This window comes from Equus caballus, chromosome 8 (genome assembly GCF_041296265.1).
Source record: "Equus caballus isolate H_3958 breed thoroughbred chromosome 8, TB-T2T, whole genome shotgun sequence".
Classification (NCBI taxonomy): Eukaryota; Metazoa; Chordata; class Mammalia; order Perissodactyla; family Equidae; genus Equus; species Equus caballus.
The window spans coordinates 58,343,963-58,358,956 of NC_091691.1; the positions used below are offsets into that span (position 1 = coordinate 58,343,963).

At 38.3% G+C, this 14,994-nt stretch overlaps 1 pseudogene; it reads right to left on the bottom strand.

Annotated features, from left to right (window-relative positions):
- Window positions 1-10,582: 10,582 nt before the first annotated feature.
- Window positions 10,583-11,677, bottom strand: LOC100052028 (proline-rich protein 11 pseudogene; annotated as a pseudogene).
- Between the last annotated feature and the right edge of the window lie 3,317 nt (window positions 11,678-14,994).

Sequence of the window (14,994 nt, forward strand, 5' to 3'; positions counted from 1 at the left end):
ATATTGTAAAAACTGTAAAAAATAAAGCAGACTCAGGTTAGGTCTAATTCCTGGTTCATGCTTCCTTTTGTCTTGGCTATGTGGTGCCATTGAAGTCTCCGCAGCGTCTGCTAATTGTGGTTACACCAAAGGCAAGCTCTCTTATAAAAGAAGGTAATATTAACAATCACCTAATCTTCACACAGTAACCTCCAGTTTAATAAATGCCTTTTAATGATGTTCATCCAAGTGTTCTCTGGAGAAGAAATGGAAAGTATGATTATTCCCACTTTACTCATGAGTAAAAGAGAGATTTTAGAGATACTGAATCTCTAAAGATATTGAAGGTACTTGGAATTTATCTTTGCACACATGGGATGACCTATTGTGATGTTGATTATTACTATTATTACTACCTCTTTGCTACTGGTACTCTTCACCACAACATAATAATACTGCATAATTTTGCCCATGGGAAAGTATTTCCATTTTGAAGTTTTCTGTCCAAAGTCTATTTATAGTGGGCTTTCTTTCATCTACTTGAAGCATGCTTGATGAGCCCTCCAAGCAGGGATTGCTAACAGTTTTTATAAAGGACTTCTGTCAGCCTTTGCATTCTCTAAACATAGTTGAGTTTTAAAGTGCAGGACTATGGCAGCTTACTACATAATATGGTCTCAATAAACCTATCAACTTGGCTCAGCAGCATTTCAAAAGCCTCCCACTGGCCCCAGGTGCATTTATGGAAAATGTCCCTTCTCAGCAGGCACATGTGAAAATCTAAATGCCGTGTTGGCCCTAGTTAGAAGAAAGGCCCTAGGAACATCAAGGATTACTGAATGTGTGAATCCAAGTCTGCCTTTAAACTCATTTTAACAACTCCTATCCAATTTTGTGAGGAGTCAAAACTGTTGCGTCTAGGGTCAGTTGAGTCTTATGTTATTAAATAATGCTGATAACCTTTGCTCACTGGTGAGATCTGTGAAGGGCAACCCTTTAGATGGAGGATAACTCACTTGTTGTAACAGCAAATTTGGGACGGAAGAGTTGGAGCTTATTGACAGACTCAATTTAGGCGTGGCTATTGGACTAAAAATAAAGTGCCGTCTTGTCAACCTAAGATCAAAATTCATCTTTGTATTCAAATTTCATATCACCAGCTTTGTCTTGGTGTTCCATCACTAGATTGGGTAGAATACTGACCTGTTTCCTGAGAGAGATTCTGGCTCTTAGAACATAATGTTTGTCTCTCTGAATACTGGCAACCAATAGTTCCGTTCTTCTCCAGTGAGAGACTCATTCTTCTGGCATTGTACAGAAGAGCAGAACACTTTATGTGGAGTCAAAATAGAAAGTTGAATATCACCTGATAAAAGGGGGTCATAAAGGCCTCCCTTTCCAGATAGCTCTTCCATTTGTTGATGTCTTCTCTTAGAGTTCCCACTTTTGAGGAAGTCATTGTACTCCAATGTGTGAATTTTTATTCAATTATTAGCATTCACAATCAAAAGACTATGAATCAGTTTATTCAATTATTTGATTGTCAGTGTTACAAAGAGGCACCAACACAAGTAAGCTTTGATTAGGAAATGAAGGGCTTGGGGATATGACATCCTTTGCAAGGAGGCCAAATTCAGCTACAGGTCTTTGAAGAGATAGAAAATTTCTCCCATTCCTTTTATTTGCATCAAAATTATGCAATTGTCATCTTTCAATACATATTTAATGACTATCTACTAAGGCACTGAAATGTTGGAAGATAAAATAAATAATTTTATCTATTTTATCTGTCTTTAGAGAGATGAGGAGACATATAAGGATATATATATATATATATATATATATATATATATGTGCACACACACACCTGCATATACATGTATATGCAGGTGTGTATGCTGTATGCATGTGTGCATTTGTGTCTGCATGTAATATGAGGAAAATATTGGCAATGAAATCATAATGATTTAAGTAAAGTATGGTGTGTGAGCAGAGGAATTAGAAATTAATCCTCTCTTGTGGGAACTGGACCATGTTCAGAGGATTTGTGCTGTGCCTTGACGAGTAAATAGGATCACGAAAGGCAGGAAAAAGAGAGGAAGGAATTCTGGGAAAGGGGATGACAGGAGTGGAAATATGAATGTAAGAAAGGGGATGGTGGGGCTGGCCCCATGGCCTAGTGTTTAAGTTCTCACTCTCTGCTTCACAGTCCTCGGGTTTCACGAGTTCGGATCTTGAGCGCAGATATGGCACTGCTCATCAAGCCATGCTGAAGTGGCATCCCATGTAGAAGAGCCAGAAGGACCTACAACTAGAATATACAACTATGTACTGGGGGCTTTGGGGAGAAAAAGGAAAAAAAGAAGAAAAAAAAGAAGATTGGCAGCAGATGTTAGCTCAGGTGCCAATCTTTAAGAAGAGAAAGAAAAGAAAGGGGATGGTGTGGGAAATGGAAAGTAATTCCAGCCTCCTGAAAAGTCAAGTTCTTATAAAGATGAAACAATAAAAACAAGTTGGAAGTAGGACACAGAGAGTTAGAAAGCCATTATAAGGGTTTTGGAATTAACCATGTAGGTAATAAAAATTAATAAAAGAATTATAAAGCGAGGAATAATATGATCAGTTCTGTGCATTATAAAGAAAACAGCTGGCAAAGAGAATGACTAAGGGAGAGACATAGAGGTTATTGCAACAGTTTAGTCAAAAAGGATGTGAAAAGAATACAGAAACTATGAGGGGCTGGCCAGGGTAAAGGAAATAAAAAGAAACTGGGAGGAAACTAAAATATTGCACCAAAAGGATTTTATGACTTGTTAAATGCAGACATTGGAGCAGTGGGTACCCCTGAAAGAAGTGGTGGGGCCCAGGGCAGGCCACCCCAAAATATCCCACAATGGTATATTGATTATTATGAATTAAAGTTACTTGTTTTGTTTAAAGTTTTGATCTTCTCTCTGTTCCCCCTGAAAGCAGGAAATAAAGCTCCCATATGAAAGATATCTTCCTGCTTTAGGAGATGGAGACATCCTTCTCACCACAGCTAGGGAATTCAGAGCCACAAAGCCTGTATAAAGAAACCTGGTTACTTTTACTAATTTACTACCTGAACCTTAAATTCTACCCAAATTATTTGCAAATTACATACCACAAGCCTAAATTTCTTTGTACTGTCAAATCCTTACAAGTTTGTTTTCTTTGTGTAAAAAGACATGCAAATTGCTTGTTGTTCACTCTCGAGTATCATTTTTATGATCTCCCACACCTACATATTAAATTAGTTTTTCTCTTGTTAATCTGGTCTTGTATCAATTTTATTATTAGTCCAGCCATAAGAACTCAAAATAGTTAAAGGAAGGAATTTCTCGTCTCCAGCAGAATAATATGTAAAGAAGAGGATTGCTGATTGGGTAGAAAAGAGATATTTGATAAAAAATTTTTTATTATTATCCCTTAAGCCTCTCCTGATTGATACAATAATATTAATGATATTGATAATAGTGTTAAGTAGATGTTGAGTGTTTATACATAATCTTCAGAACAAACCTGATAAATAGATAATGTTATTGAGAATTTCTAGATGAGAAACCAGATGCAGAAAGGCTAAATGTCCTAGATATTTGAGAAATTTAGATAGCTCATAAGTTACAAAAAAGAATCAAATTCAAATGCTTCTACTCCACGTTTTATCTTTTGAATGTTCCATCAGAGTCACTGCAGATGCACGTCACTGAATTCAACAAACTCAACGAGATATATGAACAGTATAAAATGCTCTTAATCCTTTTGCGGGGACGGGGGCCGCAATTAGGCAATTCTTATGTAAACATGTGAGGCAATTTTCTTTCTCTGCCTGTAGGAAAAAGAAAAGCAAACAAACAGGCAAAATCAAGGCATAAAAGGTTAAAATCTTGCAGGTAAAATTTACAAGATTTAAGTTAGAAATACACTCCTTTGCTCTAATTAACGATACAACTACTTCCTGGATCTGGGGAGGAGGGATATAATCTTTGTTATTCTTTTGAAATTGACACCCAATAATACCTTATATTTCTGTAGTTATTATAGTATAAATTTTCTTTTCACTAAGTTGTGTTAGTTGATTTTATATTTCCTTTTATCCTTGAAACAACCTTTCTTAGTAGATAGGACTGGTTCTTTTTATGTTCATTTTATAGGTAAGAAATTGAGAATTTTCCTCATAGCAATTAAATAACAAAACTGGAACTTGAACTTAATCTTCTGACTCATTGTCTGGGATTCTTTTCACCATCCCCCATTAGTTAAGACAAGCATGTATAATATCTGAAGGCAAGCAAGTTCTATTATGAGGAAGGAGATTGAGAGTTAATTTTTTTAACTGCCCTTCCAATCCTGAAAGGGTTTAAAGAGGAAGTGAAAGCTGGGAATGCTTCATTTGTCTTCTCTCTCTGAAGAGAAGTAAGAGGTATTTTGGAATTCCCTAGAGCCCATGAAATCTACTAAGCAGTGACGGAGCTTCCTGTAATTAAAGGGTACATTACTTTTGGATGAAAGTGGCTAACTCACTTCTGGAAGCATATAGCCATATGCAAGTCTTGATTTAATAAAAAAGAAATCAGAAATCAATCAAAAGTAAGATTTGTTAGGATTAAGATGTTAAATAAATCCATGGTCAGGGCAGAGATGACAAAATCTTTCTCTCTGAGTTGGTATGAAATGAGGAGCTTCTGCAGTCCTACAAAGGATTTTATTTTAGAAGTGGGTGGAAAAGAAGAGAGAACATTTGCTGGTCTGAGCTGGAAGTCGACAGAACTTTTCAAAAGATTTGGTGAACAGATGCTTTTAAAAGCTCTTAACAGCTCAGCCTTCACTACTAGTAATTTCACACAAAGCAGGAGGTTGGAGCATTAATGTTATTTTCCTTCCTTTGTCTATAGCCCCCTTGGCTAACCACTGATAGAGAACAGCCTGGGGCAACCTTGAGAAGCCCCCCTGGTGAAAACACATCAATGTCAGATTTTACACTGGGAGCTTGTGGGTAGCTCGAACTAATTTTTCCAGTTTCTCTCCTACTTCACCTCTTCTTAACCACATTAAAAAGGAGATAATACCCATGACCTGTCTCCAAAGATATGCTCTTTTGTTTGTGTTGTTACTGTGAATTTGTCTTTTTTTACTCATGCTGGATTCTACCTAAGTTTTCATGAATGATAAGGCAAGATGGTGCATGCGGAATTAGTGGTGGCTCTCACTGGAGACGTTGTATCTCACTATAGAAGATGCCATCTTAGATAGGGATCCCTAGAAGCAGATCTCGAGATGAGGACCCATGTGGAAGAGATTCATTAACGAAGTTCTTCCTGGAGACACTCTTAGGGAGGGGCTGGAACAGGACAAGGAAAAGGAAGAAGCCAGCAAAGTTGCAGTTTCGAGCAAAGTCCTCCTGAGGTGGCCTCAGTGCTGTCTTTAACTCTGGCTTGTTAGTTCCTCCTCAGAGTCCCCAACCTTGAGGTCAGAGAGGCAGGCTTTCTACTCCCTCACCTCCTGCTCAGGCTGCCCCTCCAGGGTTGCCAACTCTGAGAAATGCCAGCCTCAGTAGCCTGAGGACAGTCCTAGAAGCAGAGTCTTACAGACAAGTTGGAGCAAATGTATTTCAAAACTGGGGGAAATGACAGAAACATTGAAATCGGTCTAAGGGGATCTGGGCAGACCACTGACTATGGACACATCAGTTACTTAAAAGGAAAATTGGGTAGAGCTGCATTAAAGATTTTTATTTTCCTAGATCCCATAAAAATTCTTAAAGTTGATTATGAAACAAATAATAATGAATAACCCTGAGGTAGAAACAGGTCTTTTAAGAATTGTGCATGGAGAGCGTTGAAGTACTAGGACAGAGAGAGAGAGGGAGGCACGATTCATTACGGGAGGTGGACAGCGCGGCCGCAAGGTTTGCATCGACAGGATACTAAATATCAGCTTTTGGGATAAGCTAATTCTACTTCCAAAGTGACTATTTTGCAACACCTATTACTATTTTTACCTAAACTCCTCCATAGGCAAAAAAAGCTAAAATACCATTGGCAAGTTCAGCTCCTTTAGGAGCAAGTACTAGTTTACTTATTCCTTTCCCACTGGTTTTTAAGGGTGTATGGGCTGCCTTGATCTGCTCTCCTGCATTTCCATCTGTGATCTGCTTTGTCAACTCCAAATTGGAAAGTGTATTACTAAGGCAGCAAAATTTGATAACAGTTTTGTATCTCCAATGAACTTCTCTCCCTGCTGTAGGTCTGCCCTGCTCCGCTGCTCTAGTCGGCTTCAGAGCACGGTTGAGGGCAGGATACGTAAGCAGCTGTTAAAGAATGGGCAGAGTAGAATTTCTCAAATAAGGTCTCAGAAAAAAAAATTATAAGATCTGATTGAACGATGAGACTTGACTTCTGGCAATCATCTGGACAGACAAATCAACCCCATTTCATTGTGAGAAAGGATGCGGCGTAGTTCATACATCCACAGATTATGACAACCATGGGAATTGCAAGCAAAGCCATAAATAATTTTGAATATAGAATAACTTCTCAAAAATAATTATCATTGGTATTTATAATTACATAATTACACTACCAGAATTGCCAATTTCCTGCATTTTGAAATGTGTAAAATAGACTATTAAAGGTAGGATGATATCCAAACTGAGAGTGTTTTAGCTGCTTCTACCTGCAGAACTGGGGAATACTCTGTATGTGTGTGTGTGTGTGTGTGTGTGTAGTGTGTAGAATATTCTCCATCAGCTCCCTGCCCCAAACCCCGGATCCACTCCCCACCCCATCCACTTGGAGTGCATCAGAAGATTCTGCCCTCTGGCTTTGGCTCAATTGGTCAATGAGAGGCAGTGGGAGGAGACAGCCGGATGGGAGGAGAATGAGATGGGGATATTCAGTCCCTGACTCCCTCCATCCTGGGCTATGTAGGGCAGTAACGGCGCCCTCTGGGATTTGGTAACTATTTCCTCCCCTGCGTGTTTAGACTAAGGGCTGCTAATATGTTCTCCCTGTTGCTAGTCCTGTTTTCCTACTATTTCAGTTTTCCAATGTCATCAGCCCTAGGAGGGTGCTAACACATCTCCTGTTGATTTCTCTGAATCTTGCTCATAGTTCCTTTACTAGAAATAGTTCCTTTACTAAACTCTCCTCACCTTCCCCATTCGAGCCGGCTTCTGCAACTTGACTAAAACAGAAGGGTAGGATTGCGTTACCCTAGGAGACATATCGGTTAATAGATCTACAGTTCCCCCATAGTTCCTTATCCCTTAATAAAAACTAGGCTATTTGTTAACAGCAGAGATGCCCTCAGACCCAGGCAAGGGGGCCCCCCCAAAATGAATTCATCAAAAAACACCTAGGCGCCTTTGTCACTTGACATCCAGCCCTCAGCGCTGGTGTGGCACTGCCTGAGCTGCCAAACTTCTGTTTTCATGACTAGCCATGTTAAGCCCCAAGGAAATATTTCTCCACATTTTTGCTATGGCTCGGAGACAAAAAGTCCTGTGTGCAAACCTTTAATGGTGTGAAGTTGTGCTTCTGCTAACGTGGGAGACAGTCCTGTAGGACGCAGGAAGGATTCAAATGGTGGAAGTACACAGGTAAATGAAAAGAAAAACTAAGTTATCAGATCGTTTTTCTCAAATAAATGCAGCAATTTCTTGCATAATGACTTTTCATCTCCTAGTAGTGCACAGTATCTGTTTTCTTTTTTCTCTCCCTGTCCCAATTTGTGGTTCTGGACTTATTATAAATTAGTGTGATGTGGTCCCAACAGTTGCACAAAGTGGCAGAAGAAACAGTTGTGATACTAAATAATTCATATTTCTTTTCCATCTATATCTATCTAGGTCTAGAATTAATGTGCTTAAAGCCATTGGCAAATAGACATTGAAAACTGAAATTGCAAATAAGTGTATTTTATAAAAATATATAATAAAATTAAATGAAACTTTTAAAATAAATAATTCAGCTTTATTTATGTATTTCTTTAAATTTTGATACTTATTTATTATAACTGATGTTTCTTTTTAATTTTAATAGATAATTTTAAGATTTTTTTTTTATCATCAGCAATAGTTTAATGAAGCCATAGCATTTACAGGATTCTCAAACGGGTACAACATAAAATCTGGGGGGCCAGCCCGGTGGTACAGAAGTTAAGTTAGCACTTCAATGTCCCAGGGTTCGCTGGTTCTGATCCTGGGTGCAGACATGGCACTACTTGGCAAGCCATGCTGGTGGCAGGCATCCCACATATAAAGTAGAGGAAGATGGGCATGGATGTTAGCTCAGGGCCAGTCTTCCTCAGCAAAAAGAGGAGGATTGGCAGCAGATGTTAGCTCAGGGCTAATCTTCCTCATAAATAAATAAATAAATAAATAAACTCATAAAAAGTAGTAAAATAATTCAAGGTAGAACACATTTTAATACTGGTACAATGACAGTAGCAGCTTTACAAATGTTTATCTATGTGATTTCTATAGCATTTTTTTAATGAACCTTTAACCCACAAGAATGATAAAATAATGTAAATTAAATTGATATAGTACATGGTGGTTTATTAATATTATAAACATTAGAAGTGCCCCATAAAATACTCTGATATAAATACTCAACTGCTTTATTCTTAGTAATCATTCTCTTTATTCCTACTTAATACAAATGTATCTAGCAGGTTTAAAAAATTTTACTAGAAGCAGATATGTTTCTTAACAACATTATCTGTTTAATTTTCATCTATAAATGTGTTGTAAACATAAACATGGGTCTCACGAAAACAAAACAGGGGGCCAGACCAGTGGTGTAGTGGTTAAGTTTGCACACTCTGCCTCAGTGGCCTGGGATTTGCTGGTTCAGATGCTGGGCATGGACCTACACACCGCTCATCAAGCCACACTGTGGTGGCATCCCACATAGAAGAACTAGAAGGGCGTACAACTAAGATACATAACTATGTACTGGGATTTTGGGGAGACTAAAAAGAGGAAGATTGGCAACAGATGTTAGCTCAGGGCCAATCTTCCTCACCAAAAAGCAAAACAAACAAACAAACAGACAAAAAATACAGGGTCTGCTTTACAGTTTGGTGACTTCCCAGAACCCTCTATTGGGCATCTCAAAGCTATGTTTGTCTGTGGAAATACAGGCATTTCTGGGAAATTGCCAAAATGTCTTTTTAGCCTAAGCTAATCAGGGAATATTTCAAGGATGTCATCTATGTATCTACTTCCTATCAGGCTGGAAAGTGCAGTGAAGATCTGAAACTCTTTGTTTCTGTCCATGACGAGCTGCTGTCCTTATTCTTGGGACTGCAGTGGAGGGTCTCAGCATCAGAATCCTGCTCCTTCAGTCACACTCACCCTAATGAGAGCTCCCCTTCCTCCATGGTACTTAGCACATTAGTGGCAGGGATCCTGGCTGAAGCTATAGGAGTGTCCACTACTAAGTAGATGTGTCTGGCAAACTGGGGGCTCCCAGAAATACTTGGCAGCTTTGTAGGAAACTGACTGATAGAGTGGCCTGTATAAAATATAAGATGCCCAGAAAAACTTGATTTCAGATAAACAATGAATCATTTTTTTAGTATAAATATGTCCCAGGCAATATTTGAGACCTACTTATACTAAAAAAGTGATACATTGTTTAATGAGACATATTTATACTTAGAAATTATCTGTTGTTCACCTGAAATTCAAATTTGATTGGGTGTCATGTATTTATATTTGCTAAATCTGGCCACCTGGACTGGCAGGAAAGAACAAAATCCAGTGAGGTCTGCATTATTACTGTCATTGAATCGACAGGTTGTTGAGGACAGGAAATCAGGTCTCACAGCAAACCCACTATGAACCTCAGAGAATCCTTGGCAGGGCACTGTGGAAAAAACAAGGTTCGTGTTGAGGTCTTCATGAAATTTATATTTAACTGCATGAATGTGGACAGCAAATATAAAAGTAAGGACTATCTCAGACTTCAGTGAACCAGATATAACTACCTACCTAAGATGCTAGAAATGATACATTCTAATTTTTCGGGTCCCATTGGATCTTTTGCTTCAAATCCTTTTGGAAAATAGTTGGGTTTGGATGGGGGATGGTCTTAGCTCCTAATTGTTTATAGTAAATAGAAATCAAATCCAGAGGGTCTTTTTTATTGATTAAGTTTGTAAGACTTATATGAATGCATGAGCTTTACAGACTAAAATACTTTGCAATTACCTGAGAATACCCAAGATGAAGAGGAACTCAGTTATTTTCTTAATGTCAGAATGGCACCTATGGAGTACAAGCTATAGTTATCCAGCTAAATTTGAACAACTTCTCCAACCTAAATTGGGTAATTCCAGGTTAAAATCATGTTGGAGATTGCATTTTCCCAACTGTTCTATTAAACATGCAAACTAGAGAATATCCAAATACCCACTTTACACCCCAGTATGAATGGGCTCCATACATACTTAATTCTTCAAATGAAATTATATATTAGTATAATTATTTATACATACCCTATTAAAAAAAGTATTGGAGTGGTTTTATCTGTATATTTTGTGGATCATAACATGGAGTCTGGCAGGGTTGGCATCAGTTTTGTTCATCAAAGCTGCTTGTAGAAAGTGCCAGAATTTGAGATGGGCTTCTAGGGTGAGCCAGCTGAAACTTTCTGGGATCAGCCCAGTTCCTGTTTCCATATTTTCTTTATTAGTAAGTGGGGTTCCGCCTGGACTCCTCTCTACATCGACTTTTCTAAGTAGTGTCCGTAGATCTATCTGGCTTTTTACCAGGAGTAATGAAGACTTTTGTAACTTGAGTTAACACTTTGGACTGGGTTTCAGGGTAACACGCTTCAGGTCGGAGACAGTAACCATGAATTCTTGCCTTAGGTGATGGTACAATCTTCCTCCTTTCATTAAAACTTTGCGTCTTCTTTAATTTCACGGTCAGCAGATCTTTAATTGTTATCTGCATGGGTCCCTCTTGTTTTAACGGTCCAGCCTGAAGTGCTTTAGCGAGATTGGATTTTCTGAGCAGCAAAGGCGCTACCGGTGGTGGCTGAGGCAGAGGCGGAAGAGGTGGAGGGGGTGGAGGCGGAGGTGGAGGATGGGGAAGACGGCTGGGTGGCTGGCTGTGGTAGCATGGGGGGAAGTACAGCTCCGGATTCTACAGGGGTGGTTGAGCACATGGGGGCACATGGTAAAAAACCGTAAGTTTATCACTCATGTGTTTGACCACGGCTTGGACAGGAAGAATTTTCTGAGACGGTCTTCAGTGCTTCCTGGAGCCTGCAGAAGTCCCTTTCCAAAATGCAAAACGGTGGTTTCAGACTGTCAAGTTCTCAGCGGCAGAAACGGGATGGAAAGATGGTGTCTTTTAACACTTCTAAAGTCTGGGTCACCCAGTTTTGGCACCAGTTGTATATAGACCACACTCAATTTTCCAAAGTTTTACTGCATCTTTGATATTGGGAAATTTGAAGTTCCAGGATGAGCGTAGCCTCCTAAGATCTGGCTTGTACTCCTGCTAAGGAGGGCATCTGTTGAAGGCATAACCACTCTTTCTGGAGAGAGTGGTGGAAGGGGAGGTGTAATTAGCTTAGACAGAAGTAAGAGGCGTCTCTCTTTTTGATAATCTTTTCTCTTTGACTTTCAGCTTTCTTCTTCCTTGCTTGAGCTTGGGCATAATTTTAGTCTAAGAACCCGGGGATTAGATGGAGTCCAGCAGTGGCCTTTTCCTCGTCACCAATTTTAAGTATTTTAGAAGAAAAAGATTTTGAAAATAATATTGCTGTTTCAATCTTTAACATTTACTTTACATTTTGATGAAGAGTATATTTAAATTGGTAGCCTTTAATAAAATCACATTTTAATTTTTAATTCTTTAGATCAAGGTTTGCCAAATTTTTCTGTAAAGGGCCAGATGTTAACTATTTTAGGATTGCAAGCCGGGCAGTCTTTGTTACTCAGCCCTGCCACTATATCACAAAAGGAGCAGAGACAACATGTAAATGAATGGACAGGGCTATGTTCCAATAAAACTTTATTTATAAAAACAAGCAGCCAGCCTACTAACCTTAGTTTGCTGACCATTGCTTTAGGTCATTTTGATAATGGATAAAAATTGTGTGAAAAATCTTATAATAATAATATATTAGTAATTTTGCTTGCATTTTATTAAATCAGTGTAAATTATTTATTAATTACGTATTTATGTCATTACTTCTCAAAACAGTATGATCCATCAACAGAACACACAAACATGATAATAGTGATTAAATTTGGTCTTTCCATACTTTATTTTCTTTTTAGCCATAAAGAAACCAGTTTTAGACAAATTTAAAAATTTTTCTTGATCAAAAGTATATTTATGAAGACTACCTTAAAGAACATATTTAATTTAACAGTCTGTTAGCTTAATTTATATCTTACACTTATTTAGACATATGGTATGGTATGTGGGCTTTCAATTGTACCAACAATTAGACCACCCAATTTTGGGGTGGGCCTAGTTAGCTATTTTCCTCTCCAAGAGCAACCCTATCAAAAGATGAAGTTTCCACTACTTCAGAACTTGCAAACTGACAAGCTTCAGGTTGTGTTCAGCTCACTCATCTTGGATCTGCACAGTGTTAGCCAAATGTAAAAATCTAGATGTTTAGATTCTATTTAAAAATTTGGCAAAACTACATCCCCTTCTAGAGGTCTGAGCCCCTCCTTTAGACTGGGCGTGTCCCCTCCAGTTTGCCAAAGTCTGCATCACCACTGATGGTGTCTCCAACCCAGCCAGCCTGCTTCTTCATATTATTGGCCTGCCCTCTGTAGCATTTGCTATTTGAAACTCTTCCAGACCATTGGAAACTGGCTTTTTTCTTAGTTGTATCCTCATTGCAATAATTGCCCCTTCCCCAAATAAAACACCCAAACAAAAAAATCCAACCAACAAAACAACACAATTCCTTTTCATCCTGAGCACCTCCGGTCCTTTGGTTCTTCTCTAGGACGTGGAGCTGATGATAAAGCTCTGATTGCTCCCTTCTCCTTACTTCTAATTAATAGAAGGAGAGACAATGACCAACACAGTCTGCATGAATTTTTCTCATTTTCCAAAACAATACTGCAACTCAATCATTATAGAACTATGATCAACAACAACTATATAATAAGTCGTATAACTTATGACAATATAACTATGATAAAAAGATGTTACCTAATATTCATGTCCATTATTAAAATAAGAAGAATAATTAATCACCCTTTCTGATTAAAAAAAATAGTAAGGAGAAAAAAGAGACTGAGAATTTAATGGAGTCCTCGCTAACAGTGACCACTTTATGAGGGTAAAGTCGCGGCTACTAAGAAGAACTTGGCTGAGGGATGGACCCCTTTCTTTTTCCCAGCAAGGCCCACAGAGGAACGATTTGGAATTGAGGAGATAAAAGATCAGAATTAACTGCTACTCTACATAGCACTACAGTATCACCCTATAGCGACCCAACCCAGAGCAATATTTTGAAAATTAAGCTGGGAAACTGTTTTTCCTACTTATTAGTTTAGCTTTGTGTGTGTGTGTATTGTATGTTCTTGTCCCAGTACTTATCTGCTACAACACTGACTTTCAACTTTTGACCAAAGCCTAACGTAAGAAGTGCATTTTATATTGTGACTGTATATAAACACACATACACACAATTATGTAATTTTGGAAAAGCACTTTCACAAAATAATACATACTATTATACTGCTTGTGATACACACAGATATTTTTTATTCTTTTTCAGGCTCTTGTGAAAAAAATGCTAAGAACAATCTTCTAAACCAACCACTCTCAATGGGAGTGATATTGACCCCATGGGGTAAAAATGGCTTCTTGGGAGCAAAGAAAACTTACATAGCATAATGATTTGCAGCCCTCCAAAGGGTCAGAGTACATCAATAGGTGTACAGCATGTCTGCGGTATTAACATTTCATGGGGCTGGGATGTTAGGACAAATATGGGGTAATTGAAAACATTGAGAAACACTGCAAAACTGACCTGCAATTTAAAAAACGCTGTTCCAAAAATCAGGAGAACAAGGCAACTGTGCCTGAAATTCACATTGTTCGAGACAAGGCAAGTGGGACCAAATGTGTACAGCCCACAAACACACTGAACATTTGTTCAAGACCCAGAATCCCAAAATCTTAGTCCCATTCTTCCTATGCGATTTAGGATCCCAGCTGCGTGTCTAAAACTACCACTCTTTCCCCTCTGTTACTCCAGATTAAAGAAATTCCCTCCCCTCTTCACCGAGAGGTCAGGACCACAGCAGTTTGACTGAGAGAAGGCAAGACAGGAGATTATTATAACAAACCTTGTGGTGAAAATTTTAAATTGGGCTGACCTTAGGAACCAAAAGTGATTGTAAAACTATGGAATCTGCCCATGATATCATTTAGTGAAAAGAAAAGAAATATGTGTAAAGCAGCAATTAGGGGAAGAAGAACCTCTTTAGTGTTTCTATCACAATGTGTTAAAACTACTTAATAAAGTGATTCCATTTGTCAGCATTTTTTTCCTGATTCTCTGTTCCTATTACCCATTCTTCTCTTTTGGTCCCTGTATTTCCATTGCTGGACTCTCCCCTTGGTAAGCTCCATGGTATAGAAAAACAATGAATGTTATTAGTACTCCCACATTGGAAAAAGAAATGCTTTAAACAAAGTTTCTTTCTACCCAAGTCTAATATCCAAGAACATGTGGAAACAGGTTTTTATATTCATCAAGCAAGTTTGAATATATTTAAAATTCACTGCAAGAAATGACACCAAAATTTGCAGCAATATCTGCAAATAACTGCATTTTACATTGCCAGTGTGCATTATTCTCAGCTCCTAGCAATCTGAAATTGTGCTAACAGACAAATAGGACCTAAGCAATGTAGGAAAAGGTAATGTGCACACCAGTCTCCCCCTCCATATGTTGATTAAGCTATTCAAAGCTTTAGTCACAAAATGGAAAT